Genomic DNA, 15,456 nt, shown 5'->3' on the forward strand with positions numbered 1-15,456 from the left:
ACCTAAAACTGCTCTAAAAAATAGTCCATGGACACAAAACAGAACAACTCCAAGTTCACTAAGAGGGCTTCGGAGAGACCTACAAACAATTCCAGCACCACAATTTAAGATCCTGTAAAAAAGCCTTTGGGTTGTCTCTCGAGAGAATTCCAGATTTCCGATTGCTTTCTCTCCATGTCCAGAGCCTGTGGGGTGTACCTGAACCCCACCCCTGGACACCCTGCTGCTGAGGGGGCAGGTAGGCAATGGTCCTCTGCACCTGTTTATTCCCAAAGACACAGTGACTGAGCTGGAAAGAGGTGAAGGTTTCTCTACCAGTCAGAGGAGCTTGGTCTTCACAGTTTGCAGGCTTTGAAATGTCTTTCTCAGTTGCTGAAGCCCTTCCTTTCAGTGATAAACATCAGAGCCAGTGATGACTTTGGAGAAGAGTCCAGATCAATGCGGCCAAGTATGCCGAGCCCGCCCTGCTGAAAGTGCGCCACACACTGGGCTCACTTCTCAGAGGCCCCTCATCCCTGCCTCTAAACACACAGGTAGTCATCCCTGTGGATGGCCACCCGCCTGGAGGTCTCGGTGAGAGCCCATCCCTTTCCCCAGATCCCTGTTGCTCAATTCTGTTATGTTTGAACACCCAGTGCCCACGGTCATGCGCCTTTGGCCTTCTTTAAAAATAGCCTTGCCAGCAGTTACATAAAAATCTGAACACACCTCTCATGTGGAGATTTCCTACCTACTCCCTGAATCAACGCCGAGGGAAGAATTAGGTCTGGTTTCTTTCTTCCTGGTAGAAACATCCAGGTCTTCCCTACCCTCCTACTACTCTCAGACAATGTGCAAAATCAGTACAATTTCCTAGCATTTCTTTTATTTGAGGATGTCCTATGCTCCCTGCTCTTTAAAAAGTAGGTTAGCATCAAAAGCCATAGAAAAAAAGACTGAAAAGTGAGACTCCATGAAATTAAAAACTTCTGTACAGCAAAAGGCATCACAGACCTAGACAAAGAGGAGTAGCCTAGAGAAAAGATTCACTGCATATTCTATTATTTAGACCTGTGGTTTTCGCACTGGGCCATTCTGCCCCCAAGGGGACACAGGGCAATGTCTGGAGACATTTTTGGTTACTGTGACTTGGTCAGGGCCAGGGGTCAGGGGGAGGGGGTGCTACTGACACCTGGTGGGTAGAAGTCAGAGAGCTGTAAAGCATCCTTCAGGGCACAGGACGGCCCCACAACCAAGAATTATCTACCCCCAAATGTCAGTACTGCCGAGGTTGGGAAAACTTGATTCGGAACATCTACAAATTGGTAAGGGATAAAAGAAGAGACGTAACCAAGAGGGAAGTAGGCAAAGGATGTGAGCAGCAATTTATAAAGGCCTTAAATTCAAATGGCTCGTAAGTCCAGAAAAAAGACACTGAACTTCATCTTCGTGAACAATGAGGAAAATGCAAAAGAAAACCAGATGCTATTTTCTGCCAGTCACATGGAATAAAATCCAGCGCAAGATCACCTGCTACTGATCTGAGTATGAGATGGTAGAACCTTCTGACTCACAACTGCAGGATCTTTCTACAGAAATAATCACGCAAGTGCAGGAGTTCAAGACCAGTCTGGACAACAACGTGAGACCCTGACTCTCAACAAAAAATAAAATAATTTAGTGGGCATGGTGACCCATGCCTATAGTTTCAGCTACTCGGGAGACAAAGGCAGGGAGGATCGCTTGAGCCCAGGAGATCAAGGCTGCATGAGCCATGATGGCGCCACTGCACTCCAGCCTGGGCAACAGAGTAAGACTCTGTCTCAAAACAAAACAAAACAAAAAGTGCAAGGAAGGCACTACCTCATGGTTCATAAGAGTATAAAACTGGATAGAATTCTAAATATTCGTTAATGGGAAATGGCTAAATTTCAACTTTCAGTAGCAGCTCGGGACCTATAGAGTTTAATCATGAGAAACTCCATGTGTCTGTTACACCATCTGTGGCCACGAGATTTTAGAATAGATCACTGGCTCAAAAACAAACAAACAGACAAAAACATTTGCTGGAAGCTGATCCAAACAGACCACAAGGGTTAACACTGAAGAATTAAAATGCACATTGAAGCTTGCTCAAAATGTAATTCAAGCATTTCCCTTCTTTCTTTCTCTTTTTTCCTTTACCTTTCCTTCTCCTCGCCCTTTCTCTAAGAGTTAGGCATCTACTTTGCTTTTTCCCTCATTCTGCTTTCATGGACGGTGAGATGGACAATGGCTGCCCCAGGCTTACTGTCCACAGTGTGGTATCCTCTAGGCCTGGAAAAAGTGGACCTTCTGAAACACACATCATGGCCTGTGGTACAAATCTGGCCCATTGCCTGTTGTTATAAATAAAGTTTTATTGGAACACAGCTTGTCTCATTTGTTTATGTATTGTCTGTCTATAGATAGTTTTGTACTACAATAACACAGTTAAGTAGTAGCAACCGTATGGCCAAAAAAGCTGAGAATATTTACCATCTGGCTCTTCACACACAAAAAATCTGCCGACCTCTGTTTTAAAATGTAAAAACATAAAATTTCTTGGAGAAAAATCTTTGTGGCATTGGGCTGGGGAAAGATTTCTCAGACACAACACCAAAAGCCCACTTCGTTAAAAAAAAAAAAAAAAAGGATAAACTGGATATCATCAAAATTTAAAACTTTTGCTCTGTGAAAGATACTGCTAGGAGAATTAAAATCCACCAACTGGAGTAAACATTTGCAAAAGGGACTTGTAGTCAGAACACTTTTTTTTTTTTTTGAGTCAAAGTCTCACTCCACTGCCCAGGCTGAAGTGCAATGCCATAATCATAGCTCACTGCAGCCACAAACTCTTGGGTTCAAGCAATCCTCCTGCCTCAGCCTTCTGGCTAATTTTTAATTTTTTGTCGAGATAGGGTCTCACTATGTTGCCCACGCTGGTCTTGAATTCCTGGTGTCAAGTGATCCTCCCATCTTGGCCTCTCAAAGTGTTAGAATTATAGGCATAAGCCACCTCACGCAACCCAGAACCCTTTTTTTTTTTTTTTTGAAATGGAGTCTTGCTCTGTCACCCAGGCTGGAGTGCAGTGGCATGATCTCCGCTCACTGCAAGCTCCACCTCCCGGGTTCATGCCATTCTCCTGCCTCAGCCTCCCAAGTAGCTGGGACTACAGGCGCCTGCCACCATGCCCAGCTAATTTTTTGTATTTTTAGTAGAGACGGGGTTTCACCGTGTTAGCCAGGATGGTCTCCATCTCCTGACCTCGTGATCTGCCCATCTGCCCACCTCGGCCTCCCAAAGTGCTGGGATTACAGGCGTGAGCCACCATGCCTGGCCCAGAACACTTTTTTTTAAGCTCTCAAAACAGAAGCAGGCCAGTGTGCTGGCTCACGCCTGGAATTCCAGCACTTTGGGAGGCCAAGGTGGGTGGATCACCTGAGGTCAGGAGTTTGAGACCAGTCCGGCCAACATGGTGAAACCCCATCTCTACAAAAATACAACAACAAAAAAATTAGCAAGGCGTGGTGGTGGGCATCTGTAATCTCAGTTACTGGGGAGGCTGAGGCAGGAGAATCGCTTGAACCTGGGAGGCAGAGGTTGCAATGAGCCGAGATCGCGCCACTGTACTCCAACCTGGGCGATAGGGCCAGACTCCATCTCCAAAAACCAAAAACAACATAATGAGCAAACAACCTGGTTTCAAAAATGGCAAAAGATTTGAACAGATACTATACCAAAGAATATATATGGATGGCAGACAGGCACATGAAAAGATGCTCAACATCATTAGTCAAATTAAAACCACATCGAGACACCGCTACCCACTTATTAGAATGGCTAAAGCAAAATAAAACAAAAACAACCAACAGCAACAAAACAGACAATGTCAAGTGCTGGCAGGGATGTGGAGAAGCCAGAATATTCATGCACTGCTGGTGGGAATGCAAAAATGTGAAATGTGACAGCCACTTTGGAAAACAGATTGGCAGTTTCTTACGGTGAAATATACACTTAGCATGGGATCCAGCAATCCTACTCCTAGTATTAAGGCAATAGAAAGGAAAATCTATATTCACACAAAAATCTGTATATAAATGTGCAGAGCGGCATTATTCATAATCATCCAAAACTACAACAACCCAAATATTCTTCAAGCCATTCATGGATAAACTGGGATACACCATACAACAGAATACTACCTGGCAATAAAAGGTATCACCAATTCATGCTACTTGTGTGAGTCTCAAACACATCTTGCCACATCATTTCTGTGCCTTCCTGGAAAAGGCAAAACCATAGGGATGGATCTGTGGTCGCTGGGGTTAGGGAGTGAGGGGAAAAATCAATTACACAGGGACAGGAGGAGGGAGTATTTCTGTTTGTGGGAGAGCAAACTTTCCAATCTTTCTTATGGTGGTAATCAAACAACTTTATCCGTTTGTCAAAACTCAGAGAACTCTACTCGAAAAAATGAATTTTCCTACATGCAAATTTAAAAATAAATTGTCTGAGTGTGGCGACTCCCGCCTTTAATCCCAGCGCTTTCAGAGGCCAAGGTGGGAGGACTGCTTAAGCCTGGAGTTCAAGACCAGCCTGGGCAGCACAGAGAGATGCCATCATTACAAAAAAAAAAAAAAATTAAAAATTACCCAGGAAAGGTGATGCACACCTGTATGCAATCCCAGCTAATCGGGGGGCTCGGCTGGGAGGATCACTAGAGCCTGGGAGGTCAATACTGCAGTTAGCTATGATTGTGCCACTGCAGTCCAGCCTGGGCGACAGAGTGAGATCCTGCCTCAAAAACAACAACAAAACCACAATAAAAATAAATTTTAAAAGGTTTAAAAAGAGAACTTCTGCTTTGCGGCCCTGTTCCTCCTGACACTCTGAGTCAAGGCTGAGCAGCCCCTGCAGGTCAAGTTCTTGGTCAACTAGTAACACGGGAGAAACCAACAACCTGCCCTGCAAAGCAGTTTCATGACGTTTCTGGGCCCCCACCCCACCCTCTGGAGGCCCTTCCCTTGACCTTCTCCAAATCTGCATCATCAATCCCGGGCCAAATCAGCTTCTATCCCACAAGCTCCAACCACAACCGGGCCTTGTCACCACTCAATTATCACTGACTCCCAAGTCGTAGCCACTTCTGTCTCTCGAGGTGCAAGGCCTGCACTGTCCTGCAATCAAGATGCTCACCCCTCTGGTCTTCCCTGTCAGTGGTCACCACCCATTGAGGCTCGGCGGTCACACGATGATGCTCACGGTCAGGCATGCCATTAATAAGTGGCAGGGCCAGGCCTCAAGTTGTCATGACAGTGCAACTGTCAAACTGGCAAGGCCCTTCACAATCGGACCCAGGTGGTTCTCCAGCCTCAGTCGCCACCCTCCCTTCCCGCTCACTCCAGCTTCTTGCCAATATGCTACAGGCCTCTGCTTTGGCTGTTTCCTCTGCAGGGCACTAGTGTCCTCTCCTTCACTTCCCAGCTCATTTTTTAAAATTAGTATTTTTTTTTAAAGAGATGGGGGTCTCTCTTTGTTGCCCAGGCTGGTCTTGAACTCCCAAGCTCAAGTGATCCTCCTACTTTGGCCTCCCAAAGTGCTGGAATTGCAGGTGTGAGCCACCATGCCTGGCCTCCCAGCTCACTTTTATTTTTACTTATTTTTCTTTTGAGACAGGGTCTTGCTCTGCTGCCAAACTAGAGTGCAGTGGCATAATCACGGCTCACTGCAGCCTCAAACTGCCTCAGTTTCCCAAGTAGCTGGGACTACTGATGTGTGCCACCATACCCGGCTGATTTTTAAATTTTTTTAGAGACAGGGGTCTCATTTTGTTGCCCATGCTGGCTTAAAGTCATCCTCCCACCTGGGCCTCCCAAAGTGCTGGGATTATAGGTGAGAGCCACTACACCAGGCTGGCTCATCTCTAAAAAGCTACCTTCCTGGCCTGGCGTGGTGGCTTATGCCTGTAATCCCAGCAATGTGGGAGGCCGAGGTAGGCGGATCACCTGAGGTCAGGAGTTTGAGACCAGCATGGCCAACATAGTGAAACCCTGTCTATACTGAAAATACAAAAATTAGCTGGGCGTGATGGTGCATGCCTGTAGTACCAGCTACTCAGGAGGCTGAGACAGGAGACTCACTTGAACGTGGGAGGCAGAGGTTGCAGTGAGTCAAAATCACGCCACTGCACTCCAGCCTGGGCAACAGAGTGAGACTGTCTCAAAAAAATAAAAAATAAAAAATAAAAGGCCACCTTCCCCCAGGACAACAGGTTACTTACTCTAGTTCTCAGTGCCTCCATGCCATTGCTGTAAACCTTTGTTACTGTCCCAACCACTCCTATCATTATTTGCCTTACACTCAATGACCAATGTCAGTGGTGAGAACCTTGAGGGCCCAGGTTATACCATTGCCATCTAAGAGTCCCCAGGCAAAGCCAGGGTGTGTCACACAGCAGGACAGGAGGCTGCTGGCTCTCAGACCAGGCTGGAGTGCAGAGGCATGATCACGGCTCACTGCAGCCCCGGCCTCCTAGGCTCAGGTGATCCTCCCACCTAAGCCTCCCAAGTACCTAGGACTGCAGGTGCGTGTCACTACGCAGTCCTACTAAGTCCTCTATGTAGTTCTGTCTAAGCTTTTTTATGTTTTGCAGAGAGGGGGGTCTTGCTTTGTCACCCAGGCTGGAGTGCAGTGGCGCGATCTTGGCTCACTGCAACCTCCGCCTCCTAGGTTCAAGTGATTCTCCGGCTTCAGCCTCCCGAGTAGCTGAGATTACAGGCACCTGGCACCACGCCCGGCTAATTTTTGTATTTTTAGTAGAGACAGGGTTTCACTACGTTGGCCAGGCTGCTCTCGCACTCCTGACCTCAGGTGATCCACCCGCCTTGGCCTCCCAAAGTGCTGGGATTACAGGCATGAGCCACCACGCTTGGCCGCTTTTTTATGTTTTGTAGAGGCGGGGGCGGGGGGGTGTCTCGCCATGTTGTTCAGGCTGGTCTTTAACTCCTGACGTCAAGTGATCCTCCTACCTCAGCCTCCCAAGCACTGGGCTTAGAGGTGAGAGTCACCGTCAGTGCCTGGCCTCTGGGAGAAGTCTTGTTTGGATGATCTCTGAAGGTTTTTGATTCCAATGCACTATTTTAAACAATCCTGGTTGTCTATGTGACATCAGTGATGTTGTTCACATCCGTCGATCATCTAGCGCATATCCAGGGGAGAGAGGTGTGTGTGTCTTTATGTGTGACAGAAAAAGAGTGAAGCAGTGAGGCTGCTTTCCACCAGGCAAGCATGAGAATCACTTTCATTGCACCATGACGGAGCAGGTATTCTAAACCACTTGAGCCAGAGCAAAACTAGAACAGTCAAATCTATCTTCAAGCTCAATCTTGACACTTCACACATCATCTGACAGGGCTTGGACCCAATAATGTTTAAGGTCCTTTCCAGATGCAACATTCTGAGTCTTCAAGGTAAAAAAAGGCTTAGGTCATTCAGGAAATGCTCTGCTGCCAGAAAAAACCCAAAGCACCACCTGACCCAGTTATAAATGCCATGCAAGGCAAGGTCTCAGGTGGACATGGCACCAGCTTCTTCCAAGCCCCTGCCCATGGCCCACAGAAGGGCAGGATGCCTGGCTGGAGCAGCTCCAGCTAAGTGACAATTCCCTTTCAGCAAGGCTGAGAAGCCCGGGGCAGGAGCAGGTCAGGTGTGGCTGGCCTGTGGCCCAGTCCAGGCACCCCACAGCCCTGCTAAGAGCTCTGGCTTCTTTCTGGCTGGTCAAGGCCAAAGGCCACTGCAGGGATCTCACACAGAAGTGCAAAGCAACAGGGCATGGCAGGAAAAACCCCTGAGCTCTGGAGCCTGGCAGGCCCGAGCTGGGCACTAAGTCTCCTGCTCATCAGCTGAACTACTGTGCAGAAGTCGCTCCCCTTCCCAGAGCTTCAGCTTCCTCCACTGGGGATGTCACCCCTTGCTCCACAGTGCCTGATACAGTGAGTACCTGTCTCTAGTCCCACTTCATGAACAAAATCAAGGTGAATGTATGTCTCCCCAACCTCCCTGTCTGCAGCTACAAACACCTTCATCTCCTCTCCTCCTGTCCTTGCCCTCTCTTCAAACCGCCTCCACCCCCTGAATTACTTCATTTGGTGGCATAGCCCCACCTGTCCCCCAAGCCACCTCTCTCTAGCCCTTGGACCTAATCAAGCACCATGTCCTGCCAGTTTGACATGTGAGATCTCTCACCGTCCTGCCACCTCTCTGCCACCATCCCTATTCAGATTCCTGTCACCTCCTGCTAGACCGACTCCTAAGTGGGATTGCAAACTCAGTGTCTCTAAACCCAGCTTCATCTTCTTCCTCCTAGTCACTCCCCTTCCTTAAGTCTGCCTGTTTCTGTTCATGGTGACATGAGTCTGGCCATCGAGCTGTTCAGGATTGTTCCCTCTCCTGTGATTCCTTCCCCTGACATAAACGTCTCACTCTTTAAAAAAAAAAATTTTTTTTTAGAGATGGGCTCTCACTATGTTGCCCAGGCTGGTCTTGAACTCCTGGCCTTGAGCAATCTTCCACCTTGGCCTCCCAAGCTGTTGGGGTTACACGTGTGAGCCACTACACCCAGCCACAGATGTGTGTTTGACAGGTACCTGGATCCAGTCACTTCTGAGTAGTCTGCCAATCTTTCCTTTCCCTGGCACAGACAAAATATCAACCATGTGCCAGGCACAGAGCAAAGCATCAGGCATACAAAATAAAGAAGCAGTCCCAGTCCTGACCCTCAAGCGGTTCAGCCATTACGGGGCCACCTCAGTACTGCAACAGCCTGTGACTGGTTTCTCCTTGTCTCCCCCCAGCCTCTCCACCAGGGTGAGCAGTGAACTAAAACTGCTCAGTAGCCACCCCTGGCCTACCTGCAGGGTAACAGCCAAGCCCTCTGCCCAGTGGACACCTGAGCACTCCTGCCACCACTACCCATCTCAGCCTTCTTGTCCCTAAAGAACCCACGTGGTTCTTTGAACACACGATGTTCTCTGAACACTGCGATGTTCCCACCTCCGGGCTTGGCTGTATCCTACAAAGCCCCACCCTATTGTCTTTGCCTGGTTAGCTCCTCCCCACCGCTACTGCCTCCTCTCCTCCAGGAAGCATTCTGGGCTCTCCTGTGCCCACCCAGGTCCCTTTTCTGGGCTTCCACATCAGCCAGGGCATAATTCTCACAGCACTCATCAGAGTGGGCTGAGATGACCTACACACATCATGCACACTCTCCAGAGCCTAGCGGGGGCCCAGGACACAGCAGCGGAGCAGGGAGAGTCGTTCAGAGGAGGGAGCGAGCCTCACTTCCCTCCCACAGGCTGGCTTCCGTCGGTCTTCCCCTGACCCACAGCTAGGGTCGGCCGCACCGCCTCGCTACTGCCACCTAGGGGCGCCAGCCGGGCGCTGCGCTTCTCTCGCCATTCAGCCTTGAATTCGATTCAATAAACTGAATGGGATGGGAACACTAAGGAGGGAACAGTTGATTCCGGTGCGGGTGGAGGAAGAGTGGCAGTCAGACCAGGCTTCAAACGGCCAGTGAGCTCTGGGCTGAGCCATGGAGCATAAGCAAAGGATCTCCAGGTGGAAGAGATCTGTCTCCAGGTGGAGGCTGCAACAGGCAGGGAGGGTTAGAGTTTGGGGTCTACGTGCAGGGGCGGGGAGGGTTAGGGTGTGAAGGAACTGGCACTCCAAACTAAGGGCTTCTAGCTTTATCTTTTAAGCCACCACAGAGGTCAAGAAAACGTGTCTTTTTTCTGCATAAAGATTTTAAATCAGAAGGGATACAATTAGATGTGCATTTACAGAACAGAACTCCTGCTGGAGTGTGGAAAGAGGGAAGAGATGGGAAGCGGAGAGTGAGAGAGGCAAGAAATTTTCATAAAGTTTTTTCATAATTCTCTCATTTCTTTTACTTGAAATAGCACCATGGGCTGGGCGCGGTGGCTCACACCTGTAATCCCAGGACTTTAGGAGGCCAAGGCGGGTGGATCACCTGAGGTCAGGAGTTCGAGACCAGCCTGCTCAAGAAGGCGAAATCCCACCTCTACTAAAAATGCAAAAAATTAGCTGGACGTGGTGGCGGCTGCCTGTAATCCCAGCTACTTGGGAGGCTGAGGTTGCAGTGAGCTGAGATGGCACAACTGCACTCCAGCCTGGGCAACAAGGGTGAAACTGTCTCAAAAAAAAAAAAAAAAAAAAAAGAAATAGCACCATGGTCCGGGCGCGGTGGCTCACGCCTGTAATCCCAGCACTTTGGGAGGCCGAGGCGGGCGGATCACAAGGTCAGGAGATCGAGACCATCCTGGCTAACACGGTGAAACCCCGTCTCTACTAAAAGTACAAAAAATTAGTCGGGCGTGGTAGCCGGCGCTTGTAGTCCCAGCTACTCGGGAGGCTGAGGCAGAAGAATGGCGTGAACCCGGGAGGCGGAGCTTGCAGTGAGCCGAGATCGCACCACTGCACTCCAGCCTGGGCGGCAGAGTGAGACTCCGTCTCAAAAAAAAAAAAAAAAAAAGAAAAGAAATAGCACCATGATCTCAGACTCAACACATCCAGACTGAAACTCTGTCTGCTCCAAACCAATGCATCAACATAAACAGCATTATTTCCTTCCACATTTGGAGACGTTCATGTATCTCAACCTCTTTGTGGGCCTCGAAGTTGCAGAATTTGATAATAGATCCCAGCACAGAACTTTGCACACAGAAAATATTCGATGACAACTGAGTGGAGTGCCCTGGAGCCTTGTGATTACAGGAGCAGTACAATCGAGTGGTTAAGAGTAAGGGTTTTGAATCAGAGGGCCCAAGTTCAAACCCTGGCGCGGCCACTTTAGTGCATGAGACTGGTCATATCAAGTGACCCATCTAAGCCTCAGTTTCTTCATCTCTAAAATGGAAATTAATGGAAATTATAACATCACCTGCCTCAAGGACTGCAGACAAACGTCCACAAAGTGTCAAGCACATAGTAAATCCTCAATAAATACCGGTGGCTATGTACAACATCATTTATTCAGTGCCTACCAGGCACAGAACACGCACAACGCAACGGGATTTCCACCCTCTTCAATTTGCACCACACTTTTGTCCTTCCCATTTTACAGATAAGAAAACTAAGGCTCAACGGAGTCAAGCTTGTTCGAGGTCTTGGGAGCATCTCCCAGGGCATTAGAACTTTTGGAGGAAGAGCATTTAGTTCAGTAATGGTTCTCACCTGTGCGTGTGAGAGTGGAAGAGACCCCTCCCCCGCAACCCGGGCCATCTGGCAATGTTTGGAGATACTTTTGATCCTCACGACTTGGAGCATGGGGATACTGCTGGCATCTAGTGGGTAGAGGCCAGGAATACGGCTCAACTTCCTACATTGCACAGGGAAGCCCCCACTACCACCACAACCAAAAACTATCTGACCCCAAACATTAGTAGGGCCAACGTCGAGAAACCCTGCTCTAGACAGATCATTCTCCTCATCTTCCCATTTCTGGCCATCCGGATCTTAGATGAACACTTTCTAGCAAGGGGGCTCAGTCCCACCACGGGAAGCCCGTGCAGAAGTTGTGCAGAAGTTCTTCTCCACCTGCCCTGCACACAGTAGGGACCAAAACCCATTTTAACAAGCCCCGCAGCCCAGAGCACCGGAAAAGGAAGGAAGGGCATCCATCCCCCATTGTTCAACCGTGTGCAGCTTGTGTTTCCAACAGGCACACACACATATTTTACAAATCCTAACGTCCCACGCCCCACAAACAGCTTTGTTAGAGATGGCGCTCAAAAAAAGATGCAGTTTAGATTTTTTTTTCCCCCAGGACTCCCGTGTATCTACTGAAGGGTTTGCACACTTCTCAAAGGACCTCGCACCGGCCGCGGTGCTCTGACAACGACCACAAAAGAATCTGTGGGATTTCCCGGGGGAGCAAGCCCGTGGGCCGTGACCTCTGCGCGCTCAAAGCGTTCCCGGCGCTCCCCCGTAGCTGGCCCCACTCTCCCGCCCCCGGAGCCCGGGCTTCCAAGGCGACCGGGGCCCCCGGCCGTGCAGCCCGGCCCCCCGGCGCATGCCCACGCCGTATCCCCCTCGCCCGTCCCTCGAGGCGCCAGAGGAATCCGGCCCCGGGGCCTGTCGCCGGCGCCCACACCGGCCCGCCCCGACCCGCCCGCCGCGGCCCCAGCGCGCGTCCCCTCCCCCGGTCCGGCGCGGCCTGGGCCTCGGCCGGTGCAGGCCCGCGGGCGCCCCGCGGCCAGGCCAGGCGAGCTCAGGCCTGCCGCGGCCTACCCCGTCGGGCGCCGCCGAAGGCCCCCCACCGCCTCACCTGGATGCGGGCGGGCGGGCCCGGGGCTGCTCCGGGGCGGGCGGGAGGCGGCGGCGGCGCGGCGCTAACGGCTCCGCTCGGCCTCGGTAGCGGTGGCGGCGGTGGCGGCGACGGCGACGGCGGCAGCGGCTCCTCCTCAGCGCGCACGACCCGCTCCGGCCCGCGGCCCGGACACGCCCCCCCGGCGCGCGAGCCCATTGGCCGACGTCCGCCACGGCGCGCTGCTCATTGGCCGGCGTGGCTGTCGCGGCGCTCCGGGGCGCGCGGGAGAGGCGGGACTTCCGGTCGGCGCCGCCTGCGAAGGGTTCCGCGGCCGGCGGAGACGCGGGCAGCCAGCGATGGCCGCGGAGGGGGCGAACTGGGTTCCGGCCCTCGGAGGCTGACGGAAGGCGGTGGCTGAGGAGCGGCGCCTCTGGTTGAGCGCTCGCCGTGTGTCCCGCACCTGTCTGTCCTGCCGCCGCCCGGTAAGGTAGGAACGGTCAGCGCGCCGGGGTTACGGGTACAGAACCTGGGTTCGAATCCCGGCCCCGACGTTTCCGCACTACGTGCCGTTGAGCAGGAGCTGACGTCACCTTGCCGGGCCTCAGTTTCCTTCTCTGGTGCGCTGAGGAGGCGGGGCATGGAACGTGGTCAGCGCTCCATCGGTGCTGGCTCTTTGAGCAAGCCAGTTCCCGAAGGCTCAGCATCTCATTCATTCATTAAAATGTCATTGAGCGCCTACTGTGTGTCAATCACTGTATGGGCAGTGGGCAAAAAAAAAATACCTGGTCTTATTGGGCTAACATTCTAAACCAGCGCTGGCCTAGAATGCCCTAGTAGAAATACATGCAAGCTACATGTTTAATTTTTTTTATGTAAAGATGGGCTCTGGTTCTGTTGCCCAGGCTGGTCTCGAACTCCTGGACTCAAGCGATTCTCCTGCCTCCGCCTCCCAAAGAGCTGGGATTACAGGCATGCCTGCACTCTGCCTAACTTTTTCTTTTCTTTTTTTATGATCTGAAAATAATAGTCTTTTTATTTTTATTTATTTATTTATTTGAGACGGAGTCTCGCTCTGTCGCCAGGCTGGAGTGCAGTGGCGTGATCTCGGCTCACTGCAACCTCCGCTTCCCAGGTTCAAGCGATTCTCCTGCCTCAGCCTCCTAAGTAGCTGGGCCTACAGGCGCTGCGCCACCACAACCAGCTAATTTTTGTATTTTTAGTAGAGACGGGGTTTCACCGTGTTGGCCATGATGATCTGTATCTCTTGACCTCTTGATCTGCCCGCCTCAGTCTCCCAAAGTGCTGGGATTACAGGCTTGAGCCGCTGCGCCTGGCCTACAATTTTGTTTTTCTTTTCTTTTTTTTTTTTTTTTTTTGAGACAGGATCTCACTCTGTAACCCAATTTGGAGTGCAGTGGTATGATCATGGCTCACTGCAGCCTCATCTTCCCCAGCTCAGGCAATCAATCCTCCGGCTTCAGATTCCTGAGTAGCTTAGACTAAAGGATGTGCCACTATGCCTGGCTAATGTTTTATTTTTTTGTAGCGATGAGGTCTTGCTGTATTGCCTAGGCTGGTCTCAAACTTCTAGACTTAAGTGATCCTCCTGCTTTGGCCTCCCAAAGTGTTGGGATTACAGGCGTGAGCCATGGTGCCCAGCCTGTTTCTTGTTTTAATTATATTTTCTTAGAAGTTTTGTTTTGTTTTGTTTTGTTTTTTGAGACAGGGTCTCACTCTGCTGTGCAGGCTGGAATGCAGTGGTGTGATCTCAGCTCACTGCAACCTCTGCCTCCCTATTCAAGTGATTCTCGTGCCTCAGCCTCCCAAGTAGCTGGGATCACAGGTGTGCACCAGCACACCCAGCTAATTCTTGTAGTTTTAGTAGATATGGGGTTTTGCCATGTTGGCCAGGCTGGTCTCAAACTCCTGGCCTCAAGTGATCCACCCACCTCGGCCTCCCAAAGTGCTGGGATTACAGGCATGAGCCACCACCCGGCCTAGGAAAGCTTTTTAGAGATTGGGTCTCACTGTGTTGCCCAGGCTGGAGTGCAGTGGCTGTTCACAGGTGCAATCATCCCACAGGTTTAACTCCTGACCTCAAGCAGTCCTTCTGCCTCAGGCTCCCAAGTAGCTGGGATTATAGGCACATGCCACCACACCTAGCTCAATTAAATGCTAAATTTAACATTTAATTGTTAAATTTTATAGTAGCCAGCATTCTGGGTCATCACAGTGCAATAGAAGTATAAACAAAGCAGGCCGGGCACAGTAGTTCACGCCTGTAATCCCAGCACTTTGGGAGGCCGAGGCGGGCAGATCACCAGGTCAGGAGTTCGAGACCAGCCTGGCCAACATGGTGAAACCCCAGTCTCTACTAAAAATACAAAAATTAGCTGGGCGTGGTGGCAGGAGCCTGTAATCCCAGCTACTCGGGAGGCTGAGGCAGGAGAATCGCTTGAAACTGGAAGGTGGAGGTTGCAGTGAGCTGAGATCCCGCCACTGCTCTCCAGTCTAGGTGACAGAGGGAAATTACATCTCAAAAAAATATAAGCAAGCCACAGATTTGTCAGCGAGGTATGTAATTTAAATTGATTACATTGTTAGCCATGTTTAAAAATAAGTAAAAAGAAACAGGTGATGTTAGTTGTAATGTGTTTTATTTAACTCAGTAGGTTGAATATGTTATTATTTAAACATGTCAATATTTTAAACTACAGGATGTTTTGCATCTATTATCTTTCCAAAATACAAGATACTTTGTGTCCTTTTTCTTTCCTGCATGCTTTTTTTTTCTTATTTTTTTTGAGACAGAGTCTCACTCTGTTGCCAAGGCTGGAGTTCAGTGGCGGGATCTCGGCTAACTGCAACCTCCCCATCCCGGGTTCAAGCGATTCTCCTGCCTCAGCCTCCCGAGTAGCTGTGATTACAGACATTTGCCACCATGCCCGGCTAATTTTTTGTGTTTTTAGTAGAGACAGAGTTTCACCATGTTGCCCAGGCTGGCCTCGAACTCCTTACCTTAAGTGATCCACCCGCCCTGGCCTCCCATAGTGCTGGGATTACAGGCGTGAGCCACCGCGCCCGGCCCCTGCCTGCTTTTGAAATCTAGTATGTATCTTATACTCCACAG

At 50.4% G+C, this 15,456-nt stretch overlaps 1 protein-coding gene and 1 long non-coding RNA gene across 3 annotated transcripts in view; one reads left to right on the forward strand and one right to left on the reverse strand.

The window, feature by feature from the left end:
* Window positions 1–12,513, reverse strand: part of ELAVL1 (ELAV like RNA binding protein 1) — a 43,408-nt gene extending 30,895 nt beyond the window's left edge. Inside the window, exon 1 of the mRNA XM_034945798.3 lies at window positions 12,345–12,513. The gene's annotated coding sequence lies outside the window, so the exon portion shown is untranslated. The remainder of the gene's footprint in view (window positions 1–12,344) is intronic.
* Window positions 12,514–12,689: 176 nt separating this feature from the next.
* The window catches only part of LOC134729594 (uncharacterized), a 40,832-nt gene continuing 38,065 nt past the window's right edge, over window positions 12,690–15,456 (forward strand). For both annotated transcript variants that reach the window (XR_010110815.1, XR_010110816.1), the window contains exon 1: window positions 12,690–12,813. This is a non-coding gene — a long non-coding RNA (uncharacterized LOC134729594). The remainder of the gene's footprint in view (window positions 12,814–15,456) is intronic.

This window comes from Pan paniscus, chromosome 20 (assembly GCF_029289425.2).
Source record: "Pan paniscus chromosome 20, NHGRI_mPanPan1-v2.0_pri, whole genome shotgun sequence".
Lineage (NCBI taxonomy): Eukaryota > Metazoa > Chordata > Mammalia > Primates > Hominidae > Pan > Pan paniscus.